This window comes from Corvus cornix, chromosome 4 (genome assembly GCF_000738735.6).
Source record: "Corvus cornix cornix isolate S_Up_H32 chromosome 4, ASM73873v5, whole genome shotgun sequence".
NCBI classification, from domain to species: Eukaryota; Metazoa; Chordata; class Aves; order Passeriformes; family Corvidae; genus Corvus; species Corvus cornix.
In genome coordinates, this window is record NC_046334.1 from 56204175 (window position 1) to 56218445 (window position 14271).

Genomic DNA, 14271 nt, shown 5'->3' on the forward strand with positions numbered 1-14271 from the left:
TGAAAAGGTGCTTTCAGATTATTTTTCTTTGTGGACTTGTTTTTTTTGTTTGTCTTTAAAGAATCATAAGTTTATGAATTATTTTCATTACAAAGTACATGCAACAAGTCTGGAATAAGATATCTGAAAGTGAACCATTCTTTTGAAATGTCTTTATCATGTCTAATTTCAGTGCTTCTGAGAAGCATGGAAACAAAAAGGATGTTTTCTTTAATGTTAAAATGAGCCCCGTTCACAGCTGAGGAAGACTTCTTTTGTAAAAAAACAAGAAAATAATTTTCATGAAACAACAATTCTGTGGTTTTCTTTGGAACTTCTGACAAAATCAGTACTGTACTTTTATCTGTCCTTTTGTGAAAAGCTAATTGTAATTTTAAAAGTATTATTTCAAACCTCAATTATCAATATTTTTTACTGCTTTCAGACAAGGAATATATAGAAAAGGAAATATTAAAAACGAGCGCCTTTTTTCTGCTTCTAAAGCAACATAATGCATTAAAATAGGAATTTACCTGTTATTATGAAAAAGCTCTCTGCTATCACATAAAAAGGCAGATCAGCAAATGAAATAGAGGAATTGAAATAATTACTGTTCTGCTTTTTCAGAATATATTCTGTCTGTCAGAAAAACCATCTGAAAACTGTAGTTTGCTAGTGTGCAGTATATTGGTATTCATGTAAAAATGTCAGAACACTAAAAGCAAATTGACTTTATTTAGAAAAAACTTTAAGAGTGAGTTTCAGTAGTTTGTGACTGATTACAGCTCTAAAAATCTACAGTCTCTTGTCCAAAGACCTTTCAGTCTGTATTCTAAATTATATACAGTTAATGGGAATATGCAGTAGTTCAAAATTAGTTACTGATCAGTATCTGTAACCTGCAAAATATTGGGTTAATTCCCTGTTCTTAGGGAGCTGTGTGACTTCAGGATATATTATGAAACAGAAACCTGAGTTTGTATGTAAGACTTGGCTTGAAAGCCTAGGAAATACTTTATAAGTCCAGCAAGCATTACTGGAGCAAGGAAAACCAAGTGCAGAGCATTCAGAATAAGGAAAAATGTTATAAAGGTCAAGCAAAAAGAGAGAAGCAAACTTATGACACTGAGGAAATGCTTTACTTCTTTAAGGCATTACTGTCTGTAGGCAGTTAGGGCACTTCAGGTGGAAAGTTTTCTGTTGAGTTTTAATGCCATGATATGATATGACTTCTGCTGGTGCACTTCTGACTACCCAAGGGCTTTATTTCCATGTTTTTCCTGCCACAGTGTCTTCTCCCATTTGTCTATATGTATTCTGCCTTTTTGTTGTTGTTGTTGTAGTGCAGACACGCCAATGAATTGTTGGTACAACAGTTTGTGTTCATTGTTTGGCTGTATTAATTGGGCATCCTGCATGAACAGAGCTGTGTCCTAAAAAAATGCATTATTAAAGATTCCGTGTTTGCAGTGGTCATACCTCATTATTTAAACACGTTTAGCATGCCTTCCTGTTTAAAGCACAAAAGAACTACTCCAGTATAGATGAGGTAATTACTAAATGTCTCTTACTTGAGAGTGACTCTGCAGGTACACCAGCCTTTTGAAACAATTCCCTTATTTGCTACAAGCATATTTGATCATCTTTGGCGTAGATTTTGTTTGCCTTTAGTTAGGAACAGGTTGCTGCTAAGAAAAGCAAAGGGCAGTTTGACCTAAACCTCTAATCTGATTTTACTGTAGGTCAGTACCTTTGTCATGTTGTTCTGCTCCAGAGCTCCAGCCTTGCATTTCACAAGGAAACAGCCCTTTCTATGACCAGTACTAGCCCTCTGTGAACGTGTCATTTATCATTTTATTGAAAGCAGCTGAGGATGCTCTAAAAATAGATGTGTAAATGATGGACAGTTCATGATTTGTTGGTATGGCATCAAGACGTGACAGAAGGGACCAAATGAACCAATTGCATCCTCACTGCTGAGGTTACCATGGAAGCTTTAACTCTTTACACACCCTCCATCTCTTGCTCACATAACTTGTGCAGTACACTTTAATTGTTATGGATGAAGCGTATTTCATAGTGTAAAATCTACCTGCCCACATTAACTGAAGCTGTCAGATATGATTTAGGGAGCTATGTATATTCCATAAATTCTCATGGGAGAATAAAGGTACGTCTGCCAAGGTCCTGAGGCAAAAAAAGAGTAGACATGCAAATTTGAAACGTAACTAAATGCTCATTTGTGTAAATGTATTTAGATAGTGAGAATATAAGGAAAATATCCCCAGCGATGCAACAAAAAGGAAGGAAAAATTAATTAAACACAGGTGAAAAATGAAATCTCTTACCTAAGTCTCTTCAACCCATTTCTTTGTGGCCTGCAAGCATCTCATTTCTTACCCACCCTTCAGTTCAACCAGTCCTCATAGTATCCTCATAACTCTGAAATTTTCTTCCTTTTCTATCATTTCAATATATTATCCTCCTTCAGCTACATACAATATTTAATTTGCAGGCATCCCAAAGCTTCCTGCAGAAGCCACTCCTCAGTTTCTTCCACATACAAACATTGAACTCTATCTTTTCATCTTCACAGACAGTGTGTGGGGAAAATAATGGCTTTTAAGACTTAAATATTGTGCTTTCCCAATTGTTGATACCCTGAGTGGATGTAGTGATAACACTGTTTTTTCCTTTTTAACTTCCTATTTTCTGAACCAAGTAACAGGGAAGTCTGACAGGAGCTGTGGTGAGCCTTCCCTCTTTTATTTCTTTAAACTCAGATTTTAAAAAAGAGGCATATCAACAGGTAGGTAAATGGCAGTATTTAGAGTGTCTCATTTCTGGGACAAATAATTTTCCTTCTTTTCTCAGTATATTTAAGCACCAAAGGAATATTCCTTTTCTCTTTATTTTTATTGACTGGAAGCCAAATAAAGGAGGTAAAACTTTGAATCAGATTCCCTTTGACCTTTCTGGTAGTACACAGATAAATCCATTACAGTGTCTCTCTCTGCCTTGGAATTCTTTTCTGCCATGCTCCAACATTTTGTTTTCTCACACAGTTACTACTACAGGTTTTCAGATAAATGCCCGGGTTGGGAAAAGCAAATTTGCCTCATTTTTCTTTATCTTCAGTCTCAGAAATACATGTTCCACTTTGACTTCGACCTGATAAATGAATATGTATTCTGTTTTGCACGGTTTACATATATAGTGGTTATATCTGTTCCTCATGGCAAGCAGTGCCATAATTTTAGCTGAAGCATGACAACCAGATCTAGGTAGAATGGGCTTGTCTTTCTCTGAGTTGAATGTATTGTTATGAGTCCAGGGGTCTGTCTTTGCCTGAAAAAAAATTCAAAAATCTGGGATTTTTTTTGAGCTCGCAGAGTTTACAGAGTACCATGGATGATCTGAAAGTTTTAGCATGTATACAGCAATCTCATGGAATCTCCTAAAGATCAGGCAGCTCATTTAAAGATGTAGCTTCAGATAAGTTGACATCCGAATATATGGCTACCAGACATGCTCAGCTGAGTTTTTTGGCAGCTGGTCCTCACTAGGGCCCCCTGCCATATGACTGTGAAGTCAGCAGTTCTGTGCAAACTCTGAGGGGTTCTCCACACAGACCAGGCAGGTAGGACATGTCCCAGCACACTGGTCTCACTGTATTTGTGGTAATGGGTCAGTTGTAGGGAGTGCCAAAATCCAGAAGTTCTTTTACTAGCTGAATACATTTTATGGGTGTGTATTATGCACTACCTAGAAGGTGTTCCAACAGTACATGTGATTCAAAATAATACCCATCATAGCTGTAGTCTGTGCACACGAACTTGAACTTTTATCATCCTGTTATTTCTAATTGCTTCCAAGCTTTCCTTTCTCCCACTCAATATTTGTAGAGAAATATGAAAGGAGGTTTGGATTCTGATGTGAGAAATTATGTTGAAATACCTGTTCCTTATTCCCAGAATATAAAAAACTAAAGTTTGTCAACTCCAATGCTTTTTCTTTCCCAACTAATACAGTGCTAAATGAGGAGAAATGGTTAATACCAATCAGGCAGCGAATTCAGCTCCTTTGTCCTGGTATGTCTTCCACTTGTTTCTCACAGTGCTTAGATCAAGATTTGATATTACTTTGGGAAAAGATTGAAACTAAGGTAGTGCTAAGCTAAGTTCTTGCATTCTTGATTATTTTTAGCTGCAGGATTGCCAGAAGCCTCTATGTCATGTAGCATCCTGTGCCATTTCATCCAGAACTTTTTGCACACTTCTGCTTTCAAAGGGTTTGTGAGCTTCAACAATTTATTAAGCCATTATAGTTGAGAGTTCTTACGAAGAAAGTCTTTACCTTTAAGATGAAAATTTCAGAGGATTTTGGAGGCTCTTTAATCTTGACCCCATAGTCAGACATTACTTCATAAAGTAGAACTCTGCTTCTTCCTTTTGAAAATTAAAATTTTTTTCACAGACAGAGTTCTACTCTGCCTTCTCTTTTTCAATCTTTTACAGCAGCCTAGCATACTTAAAGCAATTACAGAAATTGCAACAACAAAATTAGAGTGTTGTAAATACTTTAAGCTTTATTATAGCAGACAGATTGAACACCAGGATGGACAACAGGATGTGCAGATTATACTTTTGGCTCTTTAACTGTGTTATAAAAAGCAGCTCTCTACCTCTTAGTTTGTTTCCCTGTCTAAATTTCAGCAAGAAATATTCCTGCAAAACACTTTTGACAAGTACTTTGAGCTTTTGGGGAAGACATCAAATTCTGTGTACTATTGGGTATAACTTGGGAAGATCACATGTATACAGAAATGAAGCACTTCCCAAAATACACTAATACTTCGGTGAAGTTGAATTCATAGTAGAAACTGAATTTTCTTTGAATAGAATCTGACTCATAGACAAGAATATTTACTGAGTAAAGTGATACTTGTCAATATTCCTCTCAAGGTAACCTACAAGATCTCATTATCTTCTTCAATAAACCACAGTAACAATGAGGCCTATTGCTTTTCACAGTGCTATTATTGCCGTTATCCCAATCACATGAGGTGAGATTAACTATGTTCACAGGATTTTGAAAAGGATGCAATAGGATGTGCAAATAGGGTATTTTTCCTAAACTGAAAATAAAGGATGCAAGAAAAGAAACATAATTGAAAAGCTGTGACTCATTTCTCTAAAAAACCTGAGGTGCATGCCTATTCATGTACCTTCTATTTTTAAAAATGTAATGACAGTTTAAGACTCTCCATCAGTCTGTGTTAAAGCAGGCAGAAATACTGAGGTCTATTTTGTTGTTAATGTCCTTTATTTGATATTATCTGGCCCATTAAACAGCACAGCCTAAATAAGGCACTGGGTTTCAGTAAAAGTTGTTTTTTGGGGAGGCTGGGGGGATGGAGGGGTGGGATGTTTGTGATTTTTTAAAGAACTGAATCATACTTTAGTAAGATGAACTTTTTATTTGACTAGTTATCCAGAATACAAGGTGTCTGTTTTAGAATGACTAAAAGCTTTTCCTTTAAAGCAAGTTCCTTGCTTAGCTGTTTCTGCAGAAAAAAAGTTATGGCAAGCAGACTTTCCATTGTGGTCTGTGCTGCCCCATGCAGATTCTAGCACCTGGGAATCCTCTCCCTCCCGTCATCGCACAGACTGTGAGGGAAGGGTAAAAGTATAGCTGTCTCCTGTGTAAGTTAAGGCATAAATTACAAACTAGTTAGTAAGTAGGCACAACTTAATAACCAGCTGTCCCTTGCATCGGTTAACAACTAGCTGCACAGGAATATGTAGTAATTGTAACAAGACTAAGCAGTTCCCCATGTTCAGGCTCCAGCAGTACAAGTGTTCCACAGAGAAAATTTCCATGTTGCCATATGCTCTCCAAAAGCACAGCCAACAGGCTGCAAGGCCATGACACAACTGGAGAGAAAACGTACAGAATACCTCATTCTGTCTTTACCCTTTCATTTTCAGTTAGTAATGTCAAACATGGATCTTGAGGCTAAAATTGTAAGCATCAACATAAAAAAAAAAGAAGTAATGCTTTGCAATCTCCAGCTGACCCTGGTCACCTTTCTAATGCTGGCACACTCTTGTTAAATACTAGATACAAGCGTGCCAGCATGCTGTTTAGTACTCCAGTACGAAATGAATGCTGTGTAGCATTTTAAACTGGTAACATTTTACACCCATTTTGTAGTTTTGTAAGAGACTGTATATTACAAATCAGTAGCAAGTTAGGTCCAGTACCTTTGGGACCACTGACTTATGTAGGTCTTATTGTTCCCTGATTGTGTTACTGATTGCATGGGGGTTTTGCTTTTTGATTGTTTGGTTTTAGCTGAGTTCCTTCAATTAGGAGGAGACATTATCTCACATATTATTCCTCTGATCTCTGTGAAATCTCATGCTTTCTCATTCTTTCACCTACTCAAAAGGGGATTGTGTCTATGCTAAGGCAGAAGCAAAAGTGTGTCCAGATGAGTGTTAGCCCAATTTATTAGGACATCTTTCTTATTTTCTAACAAAACACAGCCAGACCTCAGCCAAAACATTTTATTTTCTACAAACAGATGCACTGGAAATCCATCTGTCTTTTTGGATCCTGTAACAGATGCTATCCTGCTTTCCAGCATCCCTTTGAATTCTGCTCATGGATGACCCATGCTTCATTTGTACTCAATTTTATTTAATTTTCCTGAACCTTGTAATAAAGCTCTCTAGTGTTCAGTAAATTACACAGGATTGAAAGCCAGCCACATGAACTGTTAACATGCAATGAGACACTTATTTAGGGCTCATCTCTGCCAGGGGATCAACACATTCAAGAATAGCATAATTTATATGTTGAATATTTGGCAGCAGCTCCCTCTGTACAAAGCAGTTTATCTGCTGGGATTATGAATTTCTCCAGAAGAGTTCCTGAGGTCAGAAATACATATTTTTGATCAAAATTTGCTGAAATGGATCTTGTCTTAAACATATATACAGACTATGTTAACTGTCCAGCCAAAACTGGCATATTAATGCTAAATTTTTTTCATACTAAGAGCAATGGCTTGTCTTGAGTTAACAATATAAATTTATATTTATTAAGAAAATGTAATTGTTTTAGCAAGTCAGGAACTCTATGACTACACCTAATTTCATTTATCTTTCAGTTCAGTGCTTGAAGAACAAAACCATTGTGCAGACATTCTTGGTATTTGCAGGGTTCCTGATGGGACTTTCTTTCCCAGTGCAATGGACAAGCAGACTGCGAGTCTCCAGACACTGCTTTTTTTTTCTTTTTTCAGGGAACATGACCATAATATGTGTTCACATGAGTCTGGGATATATGCTGACCTCCATTAAACACTGTACACCTCGGATAATTTTTCTGGCTGAAGCTGATCTTAATTTGAGGGGCCAAATGAGTTTTTAGAAAAAGTGGTATTCAATGCTTTCCCAACTAAATAGAAATCATATGCCCACCAGATTTTTCACTTCAATCATGTTCCACTTAAATATAAAGCTTAGGTGTTTTGTTTTATTTTATTAACATCAGTTAGGATATCATACACCTGGGATGACATTCTGAATGTATATAAGAACACAGATGAGAATGAGAAATGAGAAAAAATAGATTAAAGAGTACATCATAAAAGCAATGTAGTCAGTAGTTAGTTTGAATGACAGTTAGGTTTCCCACAGCTGTGGAATAATTTAGAATTTATTCTGGATGGTTCTGAAATTCTATATTTGTATGTTAGGAAAATGCATTTCCCAAACTTTTTATGTTAGTTTTGTTTTCCATTTTTAAAAACCTGTTTTAAAAATAGCAAGAACATTTATATATTCAGTTTTCTAGTTAAAAAAATATAAATGTACCAGAGCATCAGAAGTAGGATAATATGAAAGTATGAAAATTAAGTGATTGCTTCAAAGAATTCTAGTAGCTTCAGTTTAAATTTTTTACCCCAGATCATCTTCTGTGAGAAACTGGTTTACAGAGATGTATGAATAGACAAGAATAAGTGGGATCAAATAGAAGAAAAATATATTGGGGAAAACACTGGGTTGGGGTTGAGTTCAGCTTCTAGAGAATGACAAAGTATTAGAGTTCAGGGGGGTGTGCTCTAATTTTTAAAATTTATTTCTTTCATTTTAAATAAAAAATTAAAATTTTCAGTAAATTGCAATGCAAGGGACTGGAATAGGTGGATTTCTGAGATCTTTTAAAATTGTACAACTGGGTCTGCATTCTTTGAAAAAAATTCTTTGAAAATTTCTTTTAGTTGATGCTTCCCTCAGAACATTTTTTTGCTAGCTATATTTTAAGTCTTCTATATCAAAAGCAAATATGGGGGGGGGGTTGTTATTGTTCTCTTGTATAGGCCATGTTTTCTATGGATTCATTCAGCTTCAGTGATCCCATTTTTGGAACTTGAAGTGTAAGTTCTGTATGAATTTAACTCTCAGCAGCACCTCTGATAGTGATTACTAAAATATGGCTCTAGTTTCAGATAATTATTATATTAAATCTTTAGCTTGACACTTCCATTACTTTTGCAACAACATGAGGTAGTGATTGGGGAATAGGACAGAGTCAAAACTTCATGCACAGAACAAGTTTCACCAAGTCATCAGAATGAGGAACGACTCTGCAAATTGTGCAGTTTTTCAAAATGTCTCAGAATTTATTCTGGATCATTGAAAATTCTCCTCATATGAGTGAAAAAAAACAAAGCAAGGACAGTCTGATAATCTTGTCTTAGTTTAAGACAATTTAAAGGAGAACTCTGGACTGAGTTGCCTCTCTTTATAGGTTCAACCAATTCCTTTCCACCAATAAGGAACAAATACCAGTAGATGTCAGTGAAGAAATAAGTTTACTATTAGAAGGAACAGCAACAGCCAAGAGATAACAGCAAATAACCACCACATATAAAACTGCTGAATCTCTCAGACTCCCCGGAACAGAGACACCCAAAACCACCAGGTACACCAGGATGATGCTACTCAGCCAAGTGTGTGCTTCAAAGGACAAAGGGAAGGATGGTGTCAGTCCTTCCTCCCGCCCCTCTGTGCTCTGCTCATCTTCTCAGCTGGTGAAATGCCTTCCTTGTGGCAGGAGAATGACAGGAGCAGGCAAGGCAAGGCAGCTGGGCTGGGGCAGCTCTAATCTTCTCTCCTGGAGTGGGGCCCAAGCAGCTAAACCTGAGAACTGCAATGTCTCCAAGTGAGAAAAAACAACAAAAAGAGACCCCAAAAAGGAAAAGCCTCTGCCTGCCCTGTCTTGGCCCTAAAGCAAGAAACCAAGAGCCAAACCATGTGGCCAGAGAGCTCTGCTTAAGCAAAGACCAAGAGCCCAGCGAGGTAAAAAATACAAATGGCAGAATGGCATGAGCTGCCTGCCTGAACAGACTTTAAAGTGCCTGCAGTACCACCCCTCCCCCCTTTTCCAGAGTCTGAAAGAGACAATAACAATTTTGAGCAGAGATAGATATGGAATGCAAGGGCATTTTGGGTTACTCATGGCACCTTCTTTAATTGTAGGGTTACCCACAACACCTTCCATGTCTGAAGAACATCTTTAATTGTAGGCCTATCTCAAAAGTTTTCATACTTTGTTAATTATTGGGTTGTAATATGATGAAATTTTTGTTCCTTTACTGTCCATTTAATTTAATTTTTTTCAGTGAGAAGCTGTGAAATGCCTAATATTGATGACTTTTGAAAGCCATTATTGTTAAGCAACTATTAAGTACATTAATTAACATCTCATTGAGAAGAAGGATCAGCATTACTCTGACATCACAAAATTAATATTGTTAGAACTGACACATAAATATCTAGTTCATACTCCAAGACTCCACAGACTTTTGTACCTATCATTCATGCCTTAGCAGTTATAGAGTTACAGGGACTATAACATAGTTTTAAAAGTAATTCTGGGTTCTTTCTGAATGTTTCGTCAAATACTTCTTTGGTATTTTCCCTCCGTTTATCAGCCAAGTTTACTCCATTATGTTTACAGAGGTTGCCAGGTGGGTTAAATATATTATTAAACAAAAAAGCTACATCCTGGGCTTTCTTCTTAGAAGTGTTTTATCCTGTGCTTTCTAGTCTTAACTAGAATGTTGGAAGACCACCTAGGAAGGATACAATCTGGACAAATACATGCATCTGTGAAAAAAAAAACTGTGATAGAAGTTCAGTTTTTCTTGTAGTCAAAATCAGCATATTATACCTATGTAGAAATGACATAGGTATAATGTATGTAGAACTATTAAAATAGGCCATGGTGGAAAAGCACAGCAAAGATATTTGCTAGGGTGTCACAGGTCATGTATTGAGGCTGATATATGCAACTACAGTGGAGCACAGACAGTAGAACAGAATCCCAATACTGAACGGGTGGAGCATCACAAGCATTTCATACCAATATGTTATTCACTGAGGAGTAAATATATGTTTCTGTATTTTGATAAATTCAAAGAGGATGCTTTGTTTTACTGTACCAGTATTTCTGATGCACCAATTGCTTGGCAATACAGAAAAGATTACATTGATATTTCACTTTGACAGTGAGCTATGAGATGGAAGGAGGTGGTTAATTGGATACATGGTGACATGGATAAAGAACTGGTCTGAGATCACTCACTGACCCACAACTGAGTTGTCAAAATACAATGATCTGGATGTCAACTGCAAGGCACCCTCTAATGTAGTAACAGTTCAGAATAGAACCTGGAAAAAGCAAACTTTCTCCTTGTAATTTGATGTTCATATTTCAAATTATTAATGATGGGGACAAAGGACAGCAATGAGAACTTTGTTCAAAAGAGAAAGCTATGGAATTACACATACTGTTAGTGACCAGCAATGGCAGCAGGAAATAGTGCAAGGGTACAAAAGAGCCAGAGAACATGAAGAAAAATTATTCTGAAATTAAAACTTCTGCAAGCAATGAAATGAAAATATTGCTACAAAAATAGAGACCCGAAACTCTGCCAGCAATTAAATAGCCAAGTACACAGGCCATGTCAGGTAGATTTCAAAACGGGCATCAATAAGTCATGGCTTTAGGTTTGTAACATTTCTAGAGGTAGAACCATGGGAAAAATCCTGAGCCCGGTCTGTTCCTGGGAGGCGGAATACACATAGTTGGATACTGTGGGGATCCTACTTTCCCTGAGGAAGTCATGTAGCCTACATTGTGGAGCAGGTGGATTCTGGGAAACAGAAGCAAACTCATCTTGCCATCTTTCTACGCTCTGCCTTCCTCATATGCAGCAAGACTGAAAAGAAGTGGTAGATTCTGCCTCCAGCCATCAGTATTGCTGATGCATTGCATTTCTGTGGAAAAGTTTTCTACTGACAAGTACCTCTGCTCCCATGGGCTTCCTTTGCCAGACCCTGCTGTTTGCTTTGAATATGGAGCTCAGGTTTTCTCTTCTGGTGCAAAAAAAGAGGGATAGTTCTGAGGGAAGAAAACCCAACCTGAAGTTACAAAGGAGGAGCATACAGATAATGCAAAGGGAATATAAGATGTGTATCTCTGTTACCTCCAGCCACTACCATGTTGTATGTATATATTTCATTTCACAGTTCTCCTGTTCTCTGACAGGGCTATATTCATGAGTGAATCTAATTTACATTCTAAAATTAATTTCTATGTTGCAGTCTTAGGATGCCATTTCAACTTTGTCTGGTTCCCAGCTTGAGGAAAAGAAAGTGTTTCAGAATCTCTTTTCCTTCTTCCACACTGCTCTTCCTTTAGTACTGTTTAGTTTTAGAGTTTACTGGTTTTGCAGGTGATCTCAAAACATTGGTCTAGAAGTCTTTAAATGGCTTTGGTTTTAACCCATCTAGCACAATTTTAGCATTAGTACTTTTCAAGACAGAGAACACAGACACAGTCTACTTGCTTCAATTACATTTTTAAATCTTCTATGTGAAGGGAAGCAATCAATTTGGTTTGTTTGTTTTACTCTGCAGAATATTTTAATCACCTGACTGCCTGTGGAAATTAATCCTTTCTCTGTCATGTAAACTGATATACAACTGCATGAAAGATTTTTACTGGGCCATCATGCACCTCATGCATCCTCTGATGCCTGTCCTTAAGGTGCTCAACCTTGCTACTTGAGTAAACCCTTTTATGTTTTCAACAGATGAGGAGAAAATGTGGGTTCTTTTACTCAGTGGGGATGGACCATCTATCAGATAACCAATGAGGTGTTCAGAGAAAGCAGAATAAATAAATACCTAACTGTAGTGAAGCTTTGCATGTGTCTCACTTGCTTTTTGTTTGTGTTGACAAATGAGGTGCATTACATGTCATATTTCATATTGTTTTACATTCCTGAACTCCCTGGAACATTCGAATCTCTCTTCATGATATATTGCCAGTGAATATAAAAACAAAGGAAGTATTACCTGTCCTTTTATAGAAATTCTTGTAGGAGATTAAAATGAAAGAGCAACAGTCTCTTGATGCATTTAAGAATTACTATATAAACAAATTTCAGTGTCTTGTTTGCTCTTTGCGTCTCCGCTGGGCCTGTCTTTGCTCCAGAAATTTTCACACCATTTTGGACAGTTATTGGCTCACACATAAACACATTCACCTTACAGACTGAAGTGGAGAAGGTTTAAATCAATACCTAATCTTTCCAGTGCAGCAAATATGAATTTAAACAAAAGTAGCTTTAAAACAGCATAGGTGACTAAAGAAATGAGGACTAAAGAACCAATAGAATTATGAATCTGTAAAAACACATTTTTATATGCAAACCACTGCTTTATAATGAAAAATATTCACTGGAAACAAAATAGTGCAGTAATGAGGAAGGAAGTGGTGATACAGGCATTTATGTTGCATAAAGACAGGCAAGGGAGAAAGAATTTAGATAACAAGAATTCCCTGCCTATTAATTTAACAATATTTCTGCTGAGTTTAACAATACTGAAAGTCTCTAACTCTTGGAGGTGCTTAATGCACAGAAATAGTCTGTTCATTTAATTAAAAAATGTCAGTGCTTTATGTCTTTCTGGACTTTTGCACTAATGTTCTTCAAATCTGTGCTGTAAAGAGCACACATGCAACTGATCTAGTTCAGACTGTCTGCTGAGACCACTCACCCAAGTGTGTGTTTCTGTACAGCTGTTCACATAAAAAGGCCATCCATCTATCCTTGTCGGATGGCTTAAAACAATCATTGATACTCATGGACTATTGATGAGGTAAAAAATACTATTAAATGTATGGTTGGTATAATTATTTGTTAAGTGGTTTTTTTGACCATGAGAAAAATGGTGCAATCCCTCACAACTCTTCAGGCACCCTAATGCACCCTTCAGTGAGTCTCTGTAATAAGATGGCTTAGCATCACCCTCCTCCCATAACAAAACTCCTAGCAAAATTGAGACAACCTTTGCTTAGGCACATGGATTTCTCTGTATCAGATTTATACATGGTAGAGATCTGCAGGAATGAAATTTAAAGACTGTCAAATTGTTAGGAAGAAACTTGTTGGGGCCCTTCATAGTGCTCCAAGTAGGTGAATTGGGCAGAACTGGAAACTGAGTGTATTTGTCAGCTTGCCTTATTTATTTATATGGTGGTTAGCTTTGTATAACAGTCTGAAAAACAAACAAACAAAAAGAACATGTCACTCTTTTGTTCTGTCATTTGTCTTAATAAAAACTTCTGGGAAAAGCAGGAGCTGGCTCTTTGGACTTACAGCACTCTAGGGCTTAAGTCAGGCTGAAGGGTTCTACAGACATTGGCTTCAGATTTCCCTAGTTTGTTGGTTCTGTCTTGTTTTGTGGTTCTTGGGCTTTTTAAAGCAGAACTATGAGAAATGCTGTCTTTCTCCAAACTTTCAAGTTGTTTTCCATGGGCATATGAGCTAGGCTTTCCTGGGACTTTTACTGTTGATTGGCATAAGTCTCTTGTCTGCAGTGAGCTGCTAATGAACCAACAAGGGATTAGAAGGAAAATCTGGCAAACATCCACATGCTGCATCAGCTGAACTGGAAGAACTCTTCTGTCAGTCTCTTATTTTGATGCTACAGACAAATTTCCTAATCATATTTGTGATAAAGTCACCTTAATGTTCACTGCAGAAAGACTGACAGTTTTCCAATAATATGTATCAAAAAAGGTAGCAAAACACAATGTATTTCTAACTATTAATGATATTTCTGATTATTTATGATGTGTCTTCTCCCTTTGCTATCTGGATGAAAATTTTACCACATTGTGTCATGAATTTCTATCCATCTG

The 14271-nt window shown here is 36.9% G+C and overlaps 1 protein-coding gene across 7 annotated transcripts in view; it reads left to right on the forward strand.

Annotated features, from left to right (window-relative positions):
* The window catches only part of KCNIP4 (potassium voltage-gated channel interacting protein 4), a 400171-nt gene that overhangs the window by 194097 nt on the left and 191803 nt on the right, over positions 1-14271 (forward strand). The window lies entirely within an intron of this gene.